At 41.0% G+C, this 20,216-nt stretch overlaps 1 long non-coding RNA gene across 1 annotated transcript; it reads right to left on the minus strand.

The window, feature by feature from the left end:
• Positions 1–11,964: 11,964 nt before the first annotated feature.
• Positions 11,965–13,735, minus strand: LOC130167358 (uncharacterized). The gene is made up of 4 exons (XR_008827283.1): positions 13,671–13,735; positions 12,539–12,665; positions 12,276–12,438; positions 11,965–12,191 (listed from the first exon to the last, which is right to left on the minus strand). It is a non-coding gene; the product is annotated as an uncharacterized LOC130167358 (long non-coding RNA).
• Between the last annotated feature and the right edge of the window lie 6,481 nt (positions 13,736–20,216).

Here is a 20,216-nt window from a genome sequence, read left to right on the forward strand (position 1 = left end):
TCTGACCAATCAGACGTTTCCTCCTCTTCCTCAGATGTGTTTGAGTCCCAGCGGATGCGGGTCGCTCTCTGTGACTGGAGCTTCCTCTGAAGGATGAGCCGGTTCAGATAAAGACGGATCGTCTGAGTCACAGTTCAATGAGAGCACTCGCTCACCATGACAGGCGTGACTGAGGCCGCCGCCGCCGCCATCATCACAACCTGACTGTCGATGATATTTACCTGAGAGCCATTTAAATAAAGAGCAGGGTTAGAATCAGACTCCACCCACTGTCAGACACACGTGTAATTTAATAACATGTGTGTGTGTGTGTGTGTGTGTGTGTGTGTGTGTGAGTCTGTTGAAGTCACACGTCTGAACTGTTTTACTGTTAGAAGATGAACTGACACAGGAAACATCATCATTAAAGAGATGAGGGTCTAATTAAATCAATAAAGTGTAAATAGTAAGAGAAACTTATTAATTTATATTCTTATAATTTATAAACTAAATAATTTATCAGTTAATTAATAAAAAAAATAATCAACACATGATGAGAATTAAGAGATTAGCTGCTGCCTCAGTTGAGGAGAAGTTCAGAATCACTGCTGTTCTGTCTGAAGCTGTTTGACTCCTCTGGATCAATCAATCAATCAATAATCAAAGTAACTCCCATACAAGGCACCATGTCCTACGAGGTTCATGGTGAAGGTCTTCACAGGTCAAACTGAACTCAAACTGCTAATCCTTGTTCTGAAATCCTGAGGTCTGACTGAATATGAATTTATGTTCGTCTGTTGAAGTCATAGTTGTAAATAAATGGTTAATGGACTGGTCTGAATGACTAGACTGACTCAGAGCGCTTCACAGTACTAGTCACATTCACCCACTGATGATACATGTGGGGTAATTTGGGGTTCAGTATCTTGCCCCGGGACACTTCCACATGGAGACTGGAGGAGTTAAAGATCAAACCCCCGACCTTCTAAATACTAGACGACCCGCTCTACCTCCTGAGCCACAGTTGCCTCAATAGTTGTGCGATTAACAAGTTGACACATTAAAAACGTTTACACTTCATCATCTCCGTCCAGAGACCTACAGCAAGACTCTACCAGACCTGATGAATCTGGACCTGCAGCTGGAGCTGGACGTGAAGTGAAGACATTTTAAAGACTGTAAACTACTTCACCACCGGTTATCAAAATCTGAACCGTTTCCTCTGGCCGTTTAAACTCATTGATTTCAGCCTAGTGACTTTTCATGAAAATGGTTTGTAAGTTGAAAGTGTGATCTAACGTTGAGCTGAATAATGGTTCTATGGGCTCATCACTGACTGAGCAGTGACAGGAGATTAATCTGTCAGACTGCAGCAGCACAGCTCAGTCTGCTCTTTCATTAGTCTTTAGGACCATTTAACTCCAAACTGTGAGCGGACAGAGAGGATTAACACAGGCCTCGCTGCCTCGCTGTGATTGATGCGTCTGATTACGTTCATAAAATACTCTGAGAGGAGGTCGCCGGTGTTGCGTGTGAAGAAATGACTTACAACTCCAGTTATATCAGACGGGACATTTGACTGTGCAGCGGAGTCGCTGCTATTACGGAGACAAAAGCCGAGCGTAGCGTAAAAGAAAGTTAATATGTAATTTGCTGCGGTTTGTTAGGTGACCACAACTCAGAGGAGACGGTGACGACAGAGAAATGCAGAAACTCATTTACAGGTTTATCATGTCACTGTAATCTGTTGATTATTGATGGTAAACTGATCTGTATTTAACTTTACCAGTGTCAGTATGTGATGCTTTCACTGCTTCAGATATGGAAACAAACAGATTACTGTAGAGTTTTGTCACACTGGATGTAATGACCCAACTCCGGTCCATGTATAAATTGATCTCACCAGGTTTTGGAGGCATTTTTTTTAGCAGAGAATCGACGCCAGTTGGACCAGCTTTGGGCCAGTGTCTGTACCCGGGATCAGAACGCTGTTCTCAGCTTGATTCTGGTGCATCAGTAGATCATAGCTTTAGCTCAGGTGGAGAACTGAAATTAGACATTTCATTCATGCTTCTCAATCAGTGGCCTGTTCATAAGATCAGCTGACAGGTGTACTGCAGGTGTACAGTGCAGCCATTAAAACCTGACTCTCCTCACACTCACACGCTGACACACTCCAACATCTTTAGCCTCAGCAGCTCCTCCACCACCTCGTCCTTCTCCTCACACTTTTGTGCAAAAGTTTGGGCAATGAAAACATCACAGTTTCAAAAATAAAGCTGTTTTCTGACCTGACTCCACTGTGGTTAAAGTAAAGCTTAGTTTAGGAGCAAAACTGCTTAAAAGAAGTTACTACAACACCACGACAAACACCACACCACAACAACATCACCTTACTTCCTCCTGTGATCCTAATCATGCAACAGCTGACTGAAGAACACCTCTCACACCAAGAATCAGGATGTGCACATTTATTCTAGACGAGCAGCAAGAGGTACAGTCGCTCAGTAGCAGACAGGAAAGCTCTACAGAGGATAATAAACACAGCACAGGAAATCTTCAGCTGGAAGACATCGCCAGCTCCTGCTACCTCAGCAGAACCAATAATATAATCTAGGACTCCACACATCCTGGTCATCACTTGTTTGAACCGTTGCCCTCAAAACACACACCTCCGGACTCAGAGACAGTTTCTACCCCATTAGCACATTGTGCAATACTGTCATTCTGCAATAATCACCAAATCTACTGCAATTCATCTCACACTGCTATTTACTCAGGTACAATACTATGTTTATATATTATTTATACATTATCTGAACATTTTGTACAGAAAATGATCTGCTTCTTTTTGTTACTATGCACCTAATTTCATTGTACACAGAGTTTACAATGACATTAAAGGTTTTCTAATTATGATTTCTAAGTTAACACACACACAGTGACAGGCTCTCTCACAGCCGCCAATACAAAAGTTACCTATTTTTTTTTCCTAGTGTGTGTACATCACAATACAATATATATAAATAAAAGCAGTGCACACCACAAGACTGTATGCCCTCACAGTAGTTGTAGTAAAGGCAAAATTGAAAATGAGCAAAATCCATATCCAATTCAATGATTTAACCCCTAGTTTATATATGAATACAACACAGGCATCCCATAAGACAAAAATAATGTTCACATCAAATAAGAAGCTTGTTTCATATTATCAAGTGACTCATTCAGTGCAATCCTTGCATAAGAGTACACACACCGCCCATGTCCACTGTCATGAATATGAATATCAACCATGCCACTCACTTAAACCTCTACAGCTGTGTAATGAGAGGGAATCAGGGTGAACGAGGATCACACCGACTTTAGGTTAGCGCTAGCTTGCTAGCCGCTAGCAAGTGTCTACTAGCTGTGTTAGCTGGCTAGCTAGGCTCTAAAACGCAGTTATGAAGGTGTAGCTAGAACATTTAACAGTACAGTTATGCTATACCTGGTTAGCTCGGTTAGAGTCTCCACAATTCAAATATTCAGGTCATTTCTCAGTAACAGCACATAAATATAACTTATCAATATATACCAGCATCATAAACCAGCAAAACCAGCAAACATACCTTTGAGTTGGGCTAGAAGTCCGGTTGTCTGTCCAGTCCTCCACTGTTTATATTCCTTTAGTCAATAAGAGTCCAGAGATTAAACAAAAAAAAATCAAAAGTGTTTTCTCATTAAAAAAAAAAAAAAGTATTCCGAGTTATGAATATCTTCATGAGAAGTCCGTCCATTTTCCCGGCTTCCGGCTTCCGTCAAGGGGTCTATTTGTTTTCTTTACCTTCCTAGCTACAAAATGGAGATCGGCCTGAAAAGATCTGTTGGGATTTCACTACAGGAGGCCTGCGTGAAACAGCGAGCGCGAAAAAACGATGACGCATTCTGTGAGTCGGAGAGAGCGTTGCTATTGGTTACTGCCTTTGTCAATCATTCTAGGTTGAAGACAAACGTCTGCCCCGTCCAATGAGAGCCGGCCATGGGGTTTGATCACTTCTGGGCCGATGCTGATTGGCTGTGAGAGGTGCAAAATGTCCCACCTCTCAGCTGAGAGGCTGCAGGTGAGAGAAAAGAAGGATCAGCTGTTCTGAATGACGTAAAAAGGTTTTTTTCGGGTTAATAATGCTTCAGTTTGTTTTTTTATTATTTCATATTTAAGATTTAAAGCACATTTCTCAACAGCCACAGGTTTTTAGGCGCCAGTGAAAAAAATAAAGTCCTTATCTCTCTTAATATTAGACCCAGAGGCCTGAAACTTCACACGTGTTTTTTGACAAGATGTAGAAGGAATATGGTGATTTTCATAGTTATTGTATAAAGTACATCCTAGTTATTGTCATCAAATATTATTTTTTAGACAAGGGCAAAGAAATACAAAAAAATACCATGTATGAGCAGCTGTAGTTTAGGTTGGATTTTAGTCCCATGCTAAAGAAACACATTTCCAGAAACTAGAAGATGTTACCTTTCAAATAATGTCTCATAAATGCATTTTCACACACAGTTCACAGTCCTTCAGTTATAAGCTTTTTCATTTGAAAATGCAAATTACACGGACAAATGGGTGGAGCTTAAGAAAGCTGAACTTGCATTCATAAAAATAGAAAGCTAGCCAAAGTTAGAGCAAAGTAATGTTACCAACGCATCTTTGCACTTTTTTGCTAAATTTTACCAATGTGATCTGGATGGGTTCCAGCGTAGCTTAGCATAATGCTAACATATAACACAGGCTATTGTTGACCCAGGCAGCTTCTGCTTACCACAAGTCCTACTCTCCCTCCACCCTCACCTTCATCTCGCTCCCTCTCCTCATCCTCCTCACTGTGCCATCACCACCACGATGATGATGATGATGATGACGATGATGATGATGATCAGGTGCTGAAGATAAATAAATAATTAATAAATAAAACCACAAATGTTTTAGTTGTTTCACTAAAAGATTTAACTCGAGCTGCTGACCAGCATTGATGTGTGTGTGTGTGTGTGTGTGTGTGTGTGTGTGTGTGTGTGTGTGTGCGTGTGTCTTCCTTCCATCCATCATGTTTTTATGTTTTAATTCTCAAGGTCGCTCGGCCGCAAATTTAATTATGTCTCAGTTCTTATTAAGTGGCACATTTTAAAAAGCTGGATTGCAGTAATTAATTTTTTTTGGACAGTTTTCCTGTGGGACACACACACACACACGCACACACACACACAGACACACACACACACGCACACACACACACGCGCACACACACACACACACACGCACACACACGCGCACACACACACACACCCTCTTGTCTTTATCTTGTGTCGACTGTAAAAACAGTTTTTCTTGTGTTTGACTTGAAAAATTGAAATGTGAATGAATGTGCGTTACCTGTGTGATCTCAGGTGTGTTGAGGTGTCGTCATGTGTTTCACCTGCTGGATGAAATCTGATGAAAGTCTCATGAACAAACAGTGGCAGATTCAGAAGGCAATGTAGTTCAGTGTGTTTGACTTCAGATTACTGTGAGCTAATTAACACTAATGCCACTAATTAGAGCGGCGATGTTTGCTCTGTAAGATCAGAGAGCTGCATGATTAAAGGAGTAATCCACCAAAATCACACAGACTACAGTGTGTTTGTCTTCCTCTGAGGAAATATTGGAGGTTTCTGTCAGTAAACACACAGTCAGACGCTCATGAAGACACAGTGAGTCAGAAAACATCAGACGACACACACACAGGAATATTCAGCATTAGATTAATATTTTTACATGGAGCAGGTTCAGTGAAAATCAGCTTCACAGTGAAGACAAAAGATGTGTCATTTTAAAAATGACATTATAAAACATCATTAAACCAGTCCAGTGAATATCTGTTTAAATTAATCATTTATAATAATGAGTGGAGGGTTAATAATTAATTAACAAAAATAGAAAACAGTGACATTGTCTTGATAGTCAAAACTGCTTATATTCTGTCGGACTTTCGGCCAGTGTTGTCTGATTGGCCAGTTTTACTCCCTATTGGACGAGTTTTTTCTATAACAAGGCAGTAAAAATGTATTTCAAAGCTGATTCCACCTGTGAATATTTTGTCTGTGTTGCTGAGGTTTTAACTGTGTGATGTGAGACAGGTGTATACAGGTGATCACAAACAACAGGAAGTTAGTTATTGTAGTTTGAATCTCCGGGACTAAAAAATCGAGCTAAAAGCTGCAGTTCCTCTGACGACCACTAGAGTCTGGCTCCAACAGTGAGTCAGTCCCCATAGACTCCCATGTTAAAATGTCCAACTTTACAGCAGAAATAAACATGTTTACAGCCTGGTACAAAAACTGTTTTGGTCTGTAGAGCTAATTTCCTCCTTCATGACACCTGTTTATATAACTCACCTGTTTATAGAACTCACCTGTTTATAGAACTCACCTGTTTATATAACTCACCTGTTTACATTATATTAAGGACTAAAGTTATGGAGGATTGAGGGCGTGGTCTCTTTGAGTGACAGGTGGGTGAGACTATGGGCGAACAACAGCTCATCATACTCCACAAATACTTGCTTTCAGATAGAGGTGGACAAAAACATCTCAACATCTGGCTCAAGAAAAGACAGATTTTAAAATGTCAGACTGCTCCTTTAAACAATGGATGTCAATCAGACACATCTGGAATAAATCTAAAACAAATCACATGATCAACTTCTATTGTTTCTGCAGCAGTTCTGGATTACATAATGTCTAACACACACACACACACACACACACACACGCACACACACACACACACACACACACAGCAGCTCACACAAATCATGTGGCATCGACATTGTCTAAATCTCCAAATTAAATCTGCAAACAAATAATTACTCGAGTCAACGAGAACAATTAATAGCATGTGGCCTCTGAGGACTGAATCTGCATATTGAATGAGCTCATTATCATAACAGTGAGAGATGGAGCAGAGCTGCAGGAGCTGCAGCCTTCAGCCTCCGATTAATCAGCTGTTTAACCCCCTCACACCGACACACAGATAAATACTCAGCAATTAAACACTCGACTGTTAACTATCCATCAAAGGTCTGAACCAGGAGTGTGTTTTTATTTATTAACAGAAACTCTTTTTCCTCTTGTGTAAAAGTTCTTTAATAAAGAGAAGTTAAAGTTAAATTCTAAATTAAATCTGAATTATTCACATCTCTGATTGAACTTTCTTCTTCATCTTCTTTTCTTCTGAAATCTGAAGAGGAGCGATCATGTGACAGAAGTGAAGATTAATCTGTTTTCAGTTTTATTATGTTATGTCATAATCTTCCAGATGAACACAGACTTATTTACATAAAGGATAAATGATCCGTCAGGACTTCTGGAACTTTGTGATGTCACAACGAAGCAGTCACCAAGCCCCGCCCACCTGGACCCACCATCCAAACCTTGCAGGATTTGGTTTCTCTGAGTGTTTTTACCTGAAATCTGATTTAATTTTATTGGATCACTCAGAAAAAGTCAGCCAATCAGAAGAGAGGCTCAGAGCCTCCTCTCTTCTGATTGGCTCACAGACACCAGTGAAACCACATCCAAACCAGTTCACTGGTCCTGGTCAAACATCTGACGTACGAACTGGAGGTATGGAGTTTGAAAGATGCTTTATCCAGTTGCATTGTGGGAAATGTAGGATCCAGTGTTTTGGGAGTTTGTCCCATCAGAGACTAAAAGAATGTCTGGATCTTCAAAGACTCTCCAACGTTTGTCGCTTCCTGTGAAGCGTCTCGTTTTGTTCTCCACCTGCAGCCAGCTGATGTTTCCTCTCTTCCCGCCTTTCAGTCACATGACAAGAAGAAAAAGACACAACGCTTTAACTCCTGTGATTAAAACTACAGCCTCTCACAGTTAGGTGTTAAAAAACAAAAAAACAAAGAGTGAGTGAGTGAATGAGTGAATCCATCATCATCAGAGTTTCCCGCTCTAACACAGACTGAGGATCTGAAACACTCAAACACACCATCACTTTATTTCCCCTCCAAATTCAAAGCATCATTTTTAATCATTTCCCTGAATATAATTGTGTTTTCCGTCCCCGCTGTGTTTTATTTGCCTTCAGCACAGAGGCTGAGCGGGGTCAAAGGTCAGAGGAGCGGCTGGCTAAACAGATCTGTTCATTAGCAAACAGCCGTTCACAACAGTGAGAGGCCACATCCATCACACAGGAACGCTGACAGCAGCAGCAGCAGGAGCTGGTTTCTCTCTTCGCCTTCACTCACTGATGATGAGTCACCTGCAGCCGGCAGGTCTGTCTGAGCCGCAAGGGTTAAACGTGACGTTCATGGATCATGGATCAGTCGTAAAAATCCTCATGTTCATCATCACACCCAGAGTCACTGTCATCTCTCAGCAGAGACAGGACCTTCTTCTTCTTCACCTTTCTAAAGCTTTTACTTTTGAACCAGTTTGTCCTCACCACTCTGGACCTGGACCTGGACCTGGACCTGGACCATGACCTGGACCTGGACCATGACCTGGACCTGGACCTGGACCTGGACCGGGACCTGGACCGGGACCATGACCTGGACCTGGACCTGGACCTGGACCTGGACCATGACCTGGACCTGGACTTGGACCGGGACCTGGACTAGACACACACACGGTTCTGTTTTAGCACATGAGGTATGTGACTACCTACAGTTTGGGCGTGTGGATGTCTCCAGAGACAAGAGGACAAACCTTTGTTATGCAGACACAAGATTTGCTTTTGATTGGTCAATTTCCAAGGAGGCCACAAAGACAACAATTTAAAAACCAACAAGATTATTATTATTATTATTATTATTATTATTATGATTATTAATAATAGTGATAATAATTAAAGCAAACATTAAAAACCTAAATAAAGATAAATAAAGGACTGAGTTTCAGTAAAACAACAAGAATAAAAACAGTAAATAAAATAAAATCTATTTGATCGTCCCTCTATAAACCAGCAATGTTATGGGAGTAAAAACAACAAAAGGTGAGAGACAGGAAACACCACAGAAGAAGAGACACAAACATCAGCAGTGAGGAAGCTGAGGAGAACTTTCTGAAGGGTTCATCAGTTTTACTGTTTGGTCTGTTGCTGCCATCTAGTGGCTTTATTTTGAAAATCCCCCACACTTCCACAGACGGTGTGTGTGAATTCACCAGATAAAGTGATTCTGTGTTTCTACCATGAGAGGCTGAACACACAAACTGCCCTGAAGGTCGAGGGGGAACTGGGCTGGATCCATAACACAGAGTCCAGAAGAGATCCACACCACAGCGACCTGGTTCTGAACTGGTTCTGACCTGGTTCTGGTTTCATGGTGATGTGTCTGGATCCAGATCAGTCTAATGTCAGTCAGACTGTTTCACTAAAACAAAGACTGACTCATTTTTAAGACAGAAACATTAGACACCTTACCTCCAGACTAACTTGGGCCTGAGACCAAAGTTACCATGGTAACAATTCATGACAGCTGACCAGTAGCACCCAACAACATAAGCAAGAACATAAAGCTAAATTTAAAATTTTTTTTGTTGAAATGTTATGTTCAGAACTGATCTGTCTGAGTCTTTGTAAAAGTTAAACAAAACAAAACATGGAGAGAGCGATAAGAGGGAAAGAGTTTTTAGAGACCACAGCCATTTTTTACAAATCAGGTTTTTGTTTTTATTGTTTCACTCTTCGCTGAATTTCCAACGTAAAACGTTCTTGTAGCTGATGAATTTTTCCAGTGGAAAAATAGAAATAAAAAACAGGACAGGAGCCATTTTCACTGAAGTGTAAGTCAGGAAATTTGCAAAAAAAATTCTAAAAAACATGTTTTCACTTGGCCATTATTGATTGATTGCAGATTGATGGTAAGAAATAGCAGTTTTCTGCAGCTAGCAGCTCCTCCACAGCTCGATGATCAACACATTATATCTCAGGTGTTGTGGTTTTTACGGGTTCAGGGTTCTAGTGTTCTAGTGTTCTAGTGTTCTCAGAATCCAATCCAACACGTTTTAAGAGCTTTTGAAACAGTTTAAGGGAATTTACTTCCTGTCCAAAAAGTCACTTATTATATCAAGTATCTTCATCCTTTGCTCCACAGTAAAAGTTGACTTTGTGAGCTTAAGAGACAGTTGGCCTGTGATTGGCTGAAAGGTGACAGGACAGTGACAACACTACTGTCAGGTAAATGACTAATGTGAAAATGTGACATTTAAGATTAAACTTCACATAAATAAAGTGTTATTTGGAAAATGCTAAGATGAAGTAAAAACAAAGATTTAAAAAAAAGTCCTCTAAAACAGTTGTTATGAAAATCAGATAAAACTCTGAGTGTCTGAGCAGGACGAGGTTTATTTGCTGTGTGTGTTTGTAACCTGTGAAATGTCAAACGGTGCCAGGGTCTTGGTTGCCTTGATGCAGCGGCGGTGGTCCAGCCGGGTCCAGCCCTGGCCACACTGCTGGAGACCATGTGGATATTTGAGCTTACACATTTGATCAGCCACTCTCCAGCTATATCCTGCAACACAGAGGAAACAAGTGTTGTGCTGTGGTCTGAGCAGAACATCACTCTGTTCATGAACATCAGCACCACCAGGAGGACGGCAGTCACCGCAGCAGGAGTCATGCCTCAGGGCTCAGCGGTTCTCACAGCACTGCACAGGAATATCAGCTGGAAACTCTGTTACAATGATTCTTAATTCTGCTCTCAGTCATTTAACTTTTCTGATGTTGAGCTAACTGCCTGTTTCAATATCAGTTTTCTACTTTTCTGTTTCCCTGAAACATCTACAGAGACAATGAGGACTCACCTCAGACGTGTTGTTCCTCGTCGTGTCTGGATGAGAGACCTGTCACACTTAAATATTCATCTCTGGTGCCCTGAACACATGTTGATTTAAATGTTCAAACATGAAAAATGAAGTGCCAATAGCTTCAATAAAAGACACGTAGCACCGCCTGAAAATATGATCTGAACCCACACCCTGGAAACATGAGGGTGGGCGGAGACGACCTCTAACAGCTCAGGGCTCTGTACACAGTGAGGGAGGCTGCTCCATCTAATGAGGACAATATACAGTACTGTTATTTTCTTACATAAGAATGTCACATATTTCAGAATTGATATTAAGCATATAAAGAATATATGTGGAACCTCCCAGGTTCTGTTCCGGAGGGAAGAAACCCTCATTTAAATTAACACAAACAACTGATTTCTGAATGATCTCAAACATCTTTGGTACTTCTTGGCCAACATGTCCATTAATATGGACGACTGAAAATACTAGAATTTTTTTTTTATTATTATAATTAATATTCCATTAAATGCATAGATATAAATTATTATTTTAAAAGCTCAATTTTATAGTAATATTAGCTGTGTTAATTAAATACTATGTTATTTATGTTACATATATGTATATATACACATTACATATATCATTTAATATTTTTTGTAATTTATTTATACATTTATTTATATATTGCTTTTTTAAAACCTGTGGTTTTATTGTAAAACAATTTGAGTTGCATTGCTCTGCATGAAAGGTGCTATATAAATAAAGTTCATTCATTCACTCATTCATTCGTTCGTTGCCCCCAATTATTTAATGTATTTATGTATCTACTTTTATTTTTAAATCTATTTTTCTGTATCCCCAGACCTGTGGCTAAAGCTCACAACAAAAATGCAAACCTCAAGTCTTCATTAATCTGAGGTACACTGTAAAAAAAGATCAAAATTTTACAGAAAATAAGGTTTTCTAACAGTAATTTCCTGTTTAAGCCAAACTTCTATTTTAAGCATCATGCCAATAATAATGAATTACATTTATTTCCCATTTTCCCAAGATCAAACTTTTATGACCTTTTTGAGACTCTTATTTTGAAAGTGTCTGTGCTTGGCAGTATAAATTTCATATGGTTTGTACAACAGAGCCAATAATTCCCTCTTACCATGTTGAGACTTTTAATTCAAAGAGCTGGATGTTGGTCTGAGCCATCAACCTGGGGCCGGCCAGCACTGCCTCTCTGATGCCACATGATCCTTGAGACTGAATGACCAGCGAGTCCTCACGGTCCCTCTGGACCACGTGGCCACCGGGTGAAGACGCAGAGCCGGTTGCAAACGGCCTCCACCAGGCGGCTAACACTGGCCCAGTTTGCAGGGCCCGAGTTCAGTCCAAGAAGACAGCTGAGAGATAATCAGAGAGCAGTGTGTGTTAATATAGATCTGATATTCATTAGAGGAAACAGTGATATCTGAAGTGAATCTCACCTCTGGAGACTCTCCTTCCCAGGACAGGAGGTGTTTTCCCCCGTCGCTGCCTTGAACTGTCACCTGGGCTGCCTCTCCTGGTCTCTGGGAGGGAAGACAACTCGCTCTTCCTCCTGCTCTGTCTGGCAGGTGTTGCCAGGAGCTTGGACGTACTTGGCACTGGCTTGAGGAAAAAGGTTTTGGATCAAAAATGAATTTTATGTTTGCATGAAATGATAATACACATTATACCTAATCACAAGCTCTGAGACACACGCATGTACCTGGGATGAAGTGGTTAAGGTGGAAACCTGAAGGCTGACCCCGCCCTCTGTCAGTCTACCAGTCTCTGTACAGCTGCACCTGCTGGGTCCTGAATGCAGCTGAGGCTCCTCTGTGTCTCCATGTGTCCTGGATGCAGAGAGAATCTGTCACAAGTTTGAGTTAAGTAGGGGTAAGGGGTGGACCCAAATGCAGAGAAGGTAGCAGTGTCAAACAATTTTATTCCAAACAAACACGAGTCACAGAAACACACACCAAACCCCACAAACAATGATCCCACAAGGACAAGACAGAACAAGGGCTTCTTAAAGGAACAGAACTGATTAGTGATGGAGAACAGGTGGGGAAGCAGACACAGGTGGGACACATCAGGGAATTAACCAAAGGAAGCAAAACTAGAACTCAGACACTGGGGTGACATGACTATCAAAATAAAACAGGAAGTGCACGGGGAAACAGAGCACAAGACAGGGAAGACAAAACTAGACACCAGAAACTCCCAAACCAGAAACACTCAAAACCCAGAACAGAAACCCAAAACCCAGAAAACCAAAAACCAAGAAAGTCCAAAAAACAAAACCCTGGAGCCTCCAGGCTGAGACCATGACAGAATCCAGCAAAGAGACGTCCAGGGTGACGTGGAGATCCTGGATATATGTGATGTGGCTTTTGCATTTTTATTGTTGCTGTTGTATTTGTGTTGCAGTTTTTGTATTTGTGTTGTTACTTTTGTATTTGTATTTGGGCTTTGGGTTCTCCAGGGCTCGCTCTAGTTCTGATGGAGGCAATGCTCATCTCATCACATGACAACGCTGTGGGCAGTGTGTTGTATGCTTTGTGTATTAATAAATAAACTGAAGTATGGACGATATCATCATGTTTGAGCGCGCTCTAAAAAGGAGAGTGGTATGATACAGTATATGAATGAAATTCAACCAACCAGGTGTAAAAATGTGTAATTTTCTTATAAACATATTAGAACAGAAACAACAGAAATCTCACTGCCCTTTGAACACACTGCAGTCCATATCCCAAACAGTGATGATAATTCCTGGCCAGCAGGTGGCGCACTGTGTCTTATGTATGTGAGTGATCATAAAGTGCATCCATCTACTTCTCTCTCAATATTCTTACCTTGCAGCCTTTTTGCAAAAATGATTTCTGTTGTAGACATCCTACAAAAAGAAGCAAAAGAAAAATAATCAATAAAACCTAATGCATTGAATTAAATGAACTTTCACAGAGTTTTATATACAGCCAAGATGAAACAAGGTGCGTGCAGCTTGAGCATGAACATATACAACGGAAGGGATTTGTGCTGCCATTTGAATATCAAGGCACTATGAATATGCAAATGATCAGGAAGTAGATTGTTTCCTCCTCCTGCAGTTGTAGCATTAAAACAGAGAATGTAAGTGAACAACAGCTGTAAAGACAACAAGGTCAGTAACACTGTCATTCATCATCATGTTGTATTCACCACTGGTAGTCCAGGCTGATGAGAGCCAATCAGGAGAGACCGTGGCTGTGACCTCATCGTTTACAAAGGTCTCTGTCCAGTTTCTGTCCGTCCACACTACAACACAACCCCAGAGTTTTCAAAATAAAACGGGTCCATTTCCAAACACACTCTGGAGTAGTGTGGATGTCAGGAATTACTGTGGCAGGAGACACAAGTTTTTAAAATAAATGTTGTATCACATGTCACAGTATTGATTACAATGTGTCAATAACAGAGACGCTCTGATAATGTATTGAGATAATATATAATGGGACATATTATGTTGACAGTTCCACCTTAAATTGTAAAATCCATGACAGTATTCCATAAACAAAGACACTGATAAAAAATATAAATAAAGTCAATAGTAAATTGATGCAGTATAAAAATACAAAATATTAGAACTGCAAAAAGGGATCAATTACTACACAATATATATAGTATACAGTTTTTCAAGGCATAACCAAATGGCAGCTTTGATGGCAAAAACAAGGCATAATGTAATCACAGTCATCAGACTTGTGTAAATAGTAAATTGTGATTTAACCAGGAATATTCCATATAAAACTCAGATGGCCACTGTCTGTGAAGATTCTTTGTCAGTCTCCCATATGGAAAGAACAACTCAGGAAGAACGCTGCTGTTCCAATTGCAAATGGTCCTCCTGTCCTCCGGAGCCCGTTCTTCTGAGTTCAACTTATGATGTTCGAACTGTGACGTCCGGACTCGACGTATCGAGAAACGGCTCCAGTCTATTTTTGGACTGGGCCGTGCACATTGAAGACAACAGGAGCCTCCATCTCCACTGAAGCACAAGCTAGGACTTATGAGATCATGCACTGAGATATACATCAGTGAAACCAAAGAACCACTAAACAAACACATGGCTCAACACAGGAAGAGCAGCTCCACAGGCCAATACTCGACGGTTCACCTGCAGCTGACAGATCAGCGACACTCCTTCACTGACACAAGACATTTCACACAGGGATTACAGGTGGGTCAACAGAAGAGGAGGTCTGTGACATCACTTATCCCCCACCTACAATGCAGGTGAATACAATGTCTTTTCATTCACACTTGGCTCCAAGTGACTCCACCTGCTCAAACGACTTGTGATAAGTGACAACGACGCCACACAGGTTAAATACCTGGGTCTCCCCACCAGCCGGAGCTGAAGAAGTTGCCCTTGATGCAGCTTTGCCTGGATGACATGGTGAATGTGGTTTATCAGCAGCACTGTGGCACATAAACATGTTCTCTCAGTACAGCACTTTCACATACTAATACATGATTTGTAAGTTGTAGATTTGAAGCCAACGTGCTTACTGCCGTCAGCCACAGATCAGTCTGAACATGGTATATTATTATTAGATATATTAATATTACTCATTGTTCATCCTATGTACATCCTAGATCCCACCTGTGCAGGTAATCGGATGAAATCCTGAGTGGTAGGCGAAGCACAGCACTGCTGAAACTTCATGGGACAATATGAGAGAATTAGAAAAAGGGATGTGAGAGAAAACAACTTCAAAAGAGCAAAATGCATGTAGCGTTTGTATTTCAGTTCTTCCTCTTTATGTTGGCCAAGCAGGAACCACTCCTGGCGTCTGTGGGCCAGAAAGCTCAGATGTGTGAGAACAGATAACACTCACTAACTGTCACTTCATACACCATTGTGTTTTCATTGAGTTGGAGAGATCACTGGGTTGTAAAATCTCCTCAGGGCACCAGACTAAATTATTGGTGCTGAAAACATATCAAAAGTAATAAGTTGCATCGCTTTGATGAAGTAATTAAACGTTAAACGTCATCAGATGACGTGTGGCCTGTGTGGGCTGATATATTGACCTGCCAAGCCTGTAACTTTCTACACGTGCAGGAGCAATAAATTCATGCAACTAAACTGCTTCTCAATCTGTTTCCTCACAACCAGCATTAAAATGATCTGTATTCATGACTGGAAATTTGCTGAAGTTGAGGTGTGAGGTGTGTTTAAGATGCTCTATCGGGAGTTGGGTTGGACTGTTCAGGCTGATTTATACTTGTAGGCGAGAGGTTTATAAACCCTTCACATGGACTTGCAAATACAGATTTACACATGACTCCTTTTCTTTCTCATCTGACCCCAGAGCAGGTTTAACTTGTCAGTTATGGTTGAGTAGCCGTGAAATATATGAATGAAAACTTGAAAAACTAGAATCTCCTCCTTCTTGTTGTCTGCCTCTGCCACCCAGGCTGGTTTCACCCTACACCCCTGTTCATCCAGAGTCATATATCAACCATGTTGAAAATGTTTGTCATAATTGCTGTGAAGTCTTGAGTGATGGCTAAAAAGTGTTTTGTGAGGTCACACTGACCTTGACTGTTGACCTAATCAGTTCTTCCTTGAGTCCCAGGGAACATTTGTGTCAGATTCCCTTGAGGAGTTCCTGAGACATCACGTTCACAAGGCCAAAAACCTGTTTTGAGAGGGGGGTGGGGGTGGGGTGGGGTGGGGGTGGGGGATGGGGACCCAGGAGTTCTTTTATTACTTTCCTCAACATAGTGAGACACAACATTCCTCAGCTACACTGTGCGGTTTCATGTGTGGATGGAGCAAAGGATCAATACATTGTTTAATGGGTGACTGGTGCTCTGGGCTGTTGGTATGCTGCTACCTGGTCACCTGATGTGTCTCTGTGTATGTGTCTGTTTACTTATGTATCTGTGTGCTAATGTGTGCTAATGTGTGCTAATGTGTGCTAATGTGTGCTAATGTGTGCTAATGTGTGTGTGTGTGTGTGTGTGTGTGTGTGTGTGGCCAGCTGTATTTAATCGTTAAGTGATGGTCACTCCTTAGTTACACCTGGTTAAAACAGGGATTACAGTGAGTGGTCAATCCCAGACAGGTACCTCCTCTCACCTATAGCTTCCTATGTCCTGAGAGAGGAGACTCCGCCCTGCTTCCATGCTTCTATCTATCTCTAGTTGTCACCTTCTTCATGCAAGTCTTGAGTTTATTTATTCAACAAATTACTAAAAGTTCTGTCACCACGTTCAAAGCATCTGCAGCCACACAGGCACAAACATGGACACATTGCTATTTCCAAATACACAGGGATAATGTTTTACCACTTAACCCTATCACAGTTTTTCTCAGTCGCTTTGGTTCGTTTCTCAGATCAGAATTGAGATTCTCAAAACTACTTGTTCAATCTTCACATCATTGTGTCACTTGTGCAAATCAAAAAAGCAGTTTCTCATTTCTTTGAACAAGTTGCAAATGCTTTGGTTCATCATGCAAATGATTATGAACAATTCTCTGCTGTTTCCTACATTATCAGTTGCTTATGTCATGTTGATCAAAATGTATTATAATGGGTCTCTGTTGAATAGTCTCACCCCCCACAACATTTAAGCATTAGTTCATCCCATAAGTCTTTACATGCAAAATGGTTGAACAAGTTGTCATAATATGTCAAACATATCTCTATACATTTCCATTAGACTTATTTTTCTAAATCTGTCCTGAATTGGTAAATCGCTCCCAGGTGAATCTTGACTTTCTCTAACGAAGGGAAATGTTTGAAGCATTAGATCAACAAATGATCAAATAGTTTCCTGAAATAGCTCAAAGGTGCATCTCATGAACCATCAACTGGCAAGTATATATATATATATATAGAAGGGTGCAGCCAGATGTTGGGAGAACAACTGTGTCCTCAATCATTCAGACTTTTCGTCGAGAGAGCAGGTATGTAATCTAACAATAGGACCTGTACTGTAATACTGTAGACTTTCTGTAATGCTTCATACAATATTACAGTATTCCACTTGCATTTTACAATATACAGTAAGTATATTTTATACAGTGACATTTTATCTTACTCAACTTTGTGTTTTGCATTACTATATTTTTTCCACATAGGACTGCAAGACAACTTCACAGGGGTGGCAGAGGGCCCCTGTTCACACCTGAACAGGAGGAGGCTATTTGCACCATGGTTATAGAAAACAATGCCATAAGACTAAGGGAGATAAAGAGTGCCATTATAGAGGACAACAACATCTTTGAAAACATCCAAACAGTCAGCATCTCAACCATTGACAGGCTGAAAAGACACCAAATGAATATGAAGCAGCTGTTCACTGTTCCATTTGAAAGAAATGGTGAAAGAGTGAAGGAGCTGCGCTACCAGTATGTACAGGTAAAACATGTATGAGCATGCAGTAACTGTACCTCAGAGGAAACAGTACAACATTGATATACAGTACAGTAATTGTGACCTTTACACATTTGCTATGGCTGCAGAAAAGAAGTTGCAATATGTGCTGTATACATTTGATGTAACTGTATCTTGTCCAAAATGAAAATGCATGTAATTCATAAAACTCATTTTGTGTCTTCTGGATATAGCGTATGATGGAACTGGAAGCAAGTGAACCACCGCACAACTTCATCTACATGGATGAGGCTGGCTTCAACCTAACGAAACGCAGAAGGCGTGGTCGAAATATCATCGGCCACAGAGCTACAGTTGATGTGCCGGGCCAACAGGGCGGGAACATAACCATGGGTGCTGCTATCTCTGAGAATGGTGTGTTAAAGCATATTCCCTTTATTGGGCCAAACAATACGGAGCGTCTTGTCACCTTTTTAGACACTCTCTACAGGGATCTCATCCCTGAACAAGACAGGGGTCAGATTGGAGATGACTTGCCAAAGTACGTGATAGTTTGGGACAATGTCAGTTTCCATCGCTCCAACATCATCAGGCAATGGTTTGCGACCCACAACAGGATGCTGATGGAGTTCCTCTCACCCTACTCCCCATTCCTTAACCCCATTGAGGAATTTTTCTCAGCATGGAGATGGAAAGTTAATGATCGCCAGCCACATACACAGATGACCCTTCTGGCTGCCATGGTTACAGCGTGTGATGACATCACAGCAGACGCCTGCAGAGGCTGGATAAGACACTCTAAAAGATTCTTTCCACGCTGCATCACAAGAGAAGATATTCGTCGTGATGTGGATGAGAATTTGTGGCCCAACAGACAGGAAGGTCAGGAGGTGTAGGAAGACTGCACTGTAATTCCTACAGCGCTGCATGTACAGTTTTCCCTAAGGAGATTGTCCTATGTTCACATTTCTACTTTTGTTTTTTTCTTTGTGCTATGCAGTGCTGTCTTTTTCCTTTCTGTATCACAATGACAAAGTCTGTCAACAAATACAGTACAAACAGTAAAAGCGTAAATGTGAATCTTGTCCAGTCTCTTGCAATCAATCTCCCACATACACTAAGGTGTAACTTACAATTTACAATAATTGTCATCAAAACTTTAGCCACAGTTTACATCAGAACATCCCTCCAGAGTAAACTGTTATATTGACAACACGACTAAGCAATTTGACTCTTATCCGTACACAATAACACAAGGACTTGTCATCTGATGGCAGTGACATGTTCATTGACACAGATATTTACTTTTGAGAGATGAACTAAGGATTTTGAGCAAGAGACTGGCTTTTGCAGGTAATCCATGGTGTTTTGCTATTTGTACGAATTGTGTTCTAACCCGGAAACATGAGCGATCTCTCCAAACATCTAATAAAAGCGTTTTCCACCGCCGAGCTCGTGGTTCATCTGTCGTGGCTCCAGGTGTGTTCTGTAGCTGCAGCCTGGAGCCTGAACACAGAGTTAACTGAATTACATGAACACGGGTTGAAGATAAAAAACTAACCATTAGCCACAGGACTCCTGCAGGTTAAGGATTGCTGAAAATGTGTCAGCCTCTCTGCCAGATGTAATGAAATTCGCGTTCCTAAAATATTGCATTCACAAATGAGTTTCTGTGTGTTATTATCTTATTATTCCATCTGATTTGACATTTATGTGTTTTGACATGTTTTATGTTCATTTCATGGCTTTGTTGCACAACTAGCTCAGCTGGTTTGCTCTCTATTCCCACACGTCCAACAAGGACAATTAGCCAAGACCATAATCCATAAAGCTGCTGTAATATTGTACCAACATGCACTGAGTACATTATTCCTCTGGCTTTATCTTTACTTGCCATTACTGCAACTTCCTGACTATGATGTCTGACACTTAGCCCCTCCCCCCCCTCCCCCCTCCCCCCCCTCCCCCCTCTCCCTTAGAGCTGCATAGTTTCTCTTCAGGCAGAGCCCC

The sequence above is a fragment of the Seriola aureovittata genome, chromosome 1 (assembly GCF_021018895.1).
Source record: "Seriola aureovittata isolate HTS-2021-v1 ecotype China chromosome 1, ASM2101889v1, whole genome shotgun sequence".
NCBI classification, from domain to species: domain Eukaryota; kingdom Metazoa; phylum Chordata; class Actinopteri; order Carangiformes; family Carangidae; genus Seriola; species Seriola aureovittata.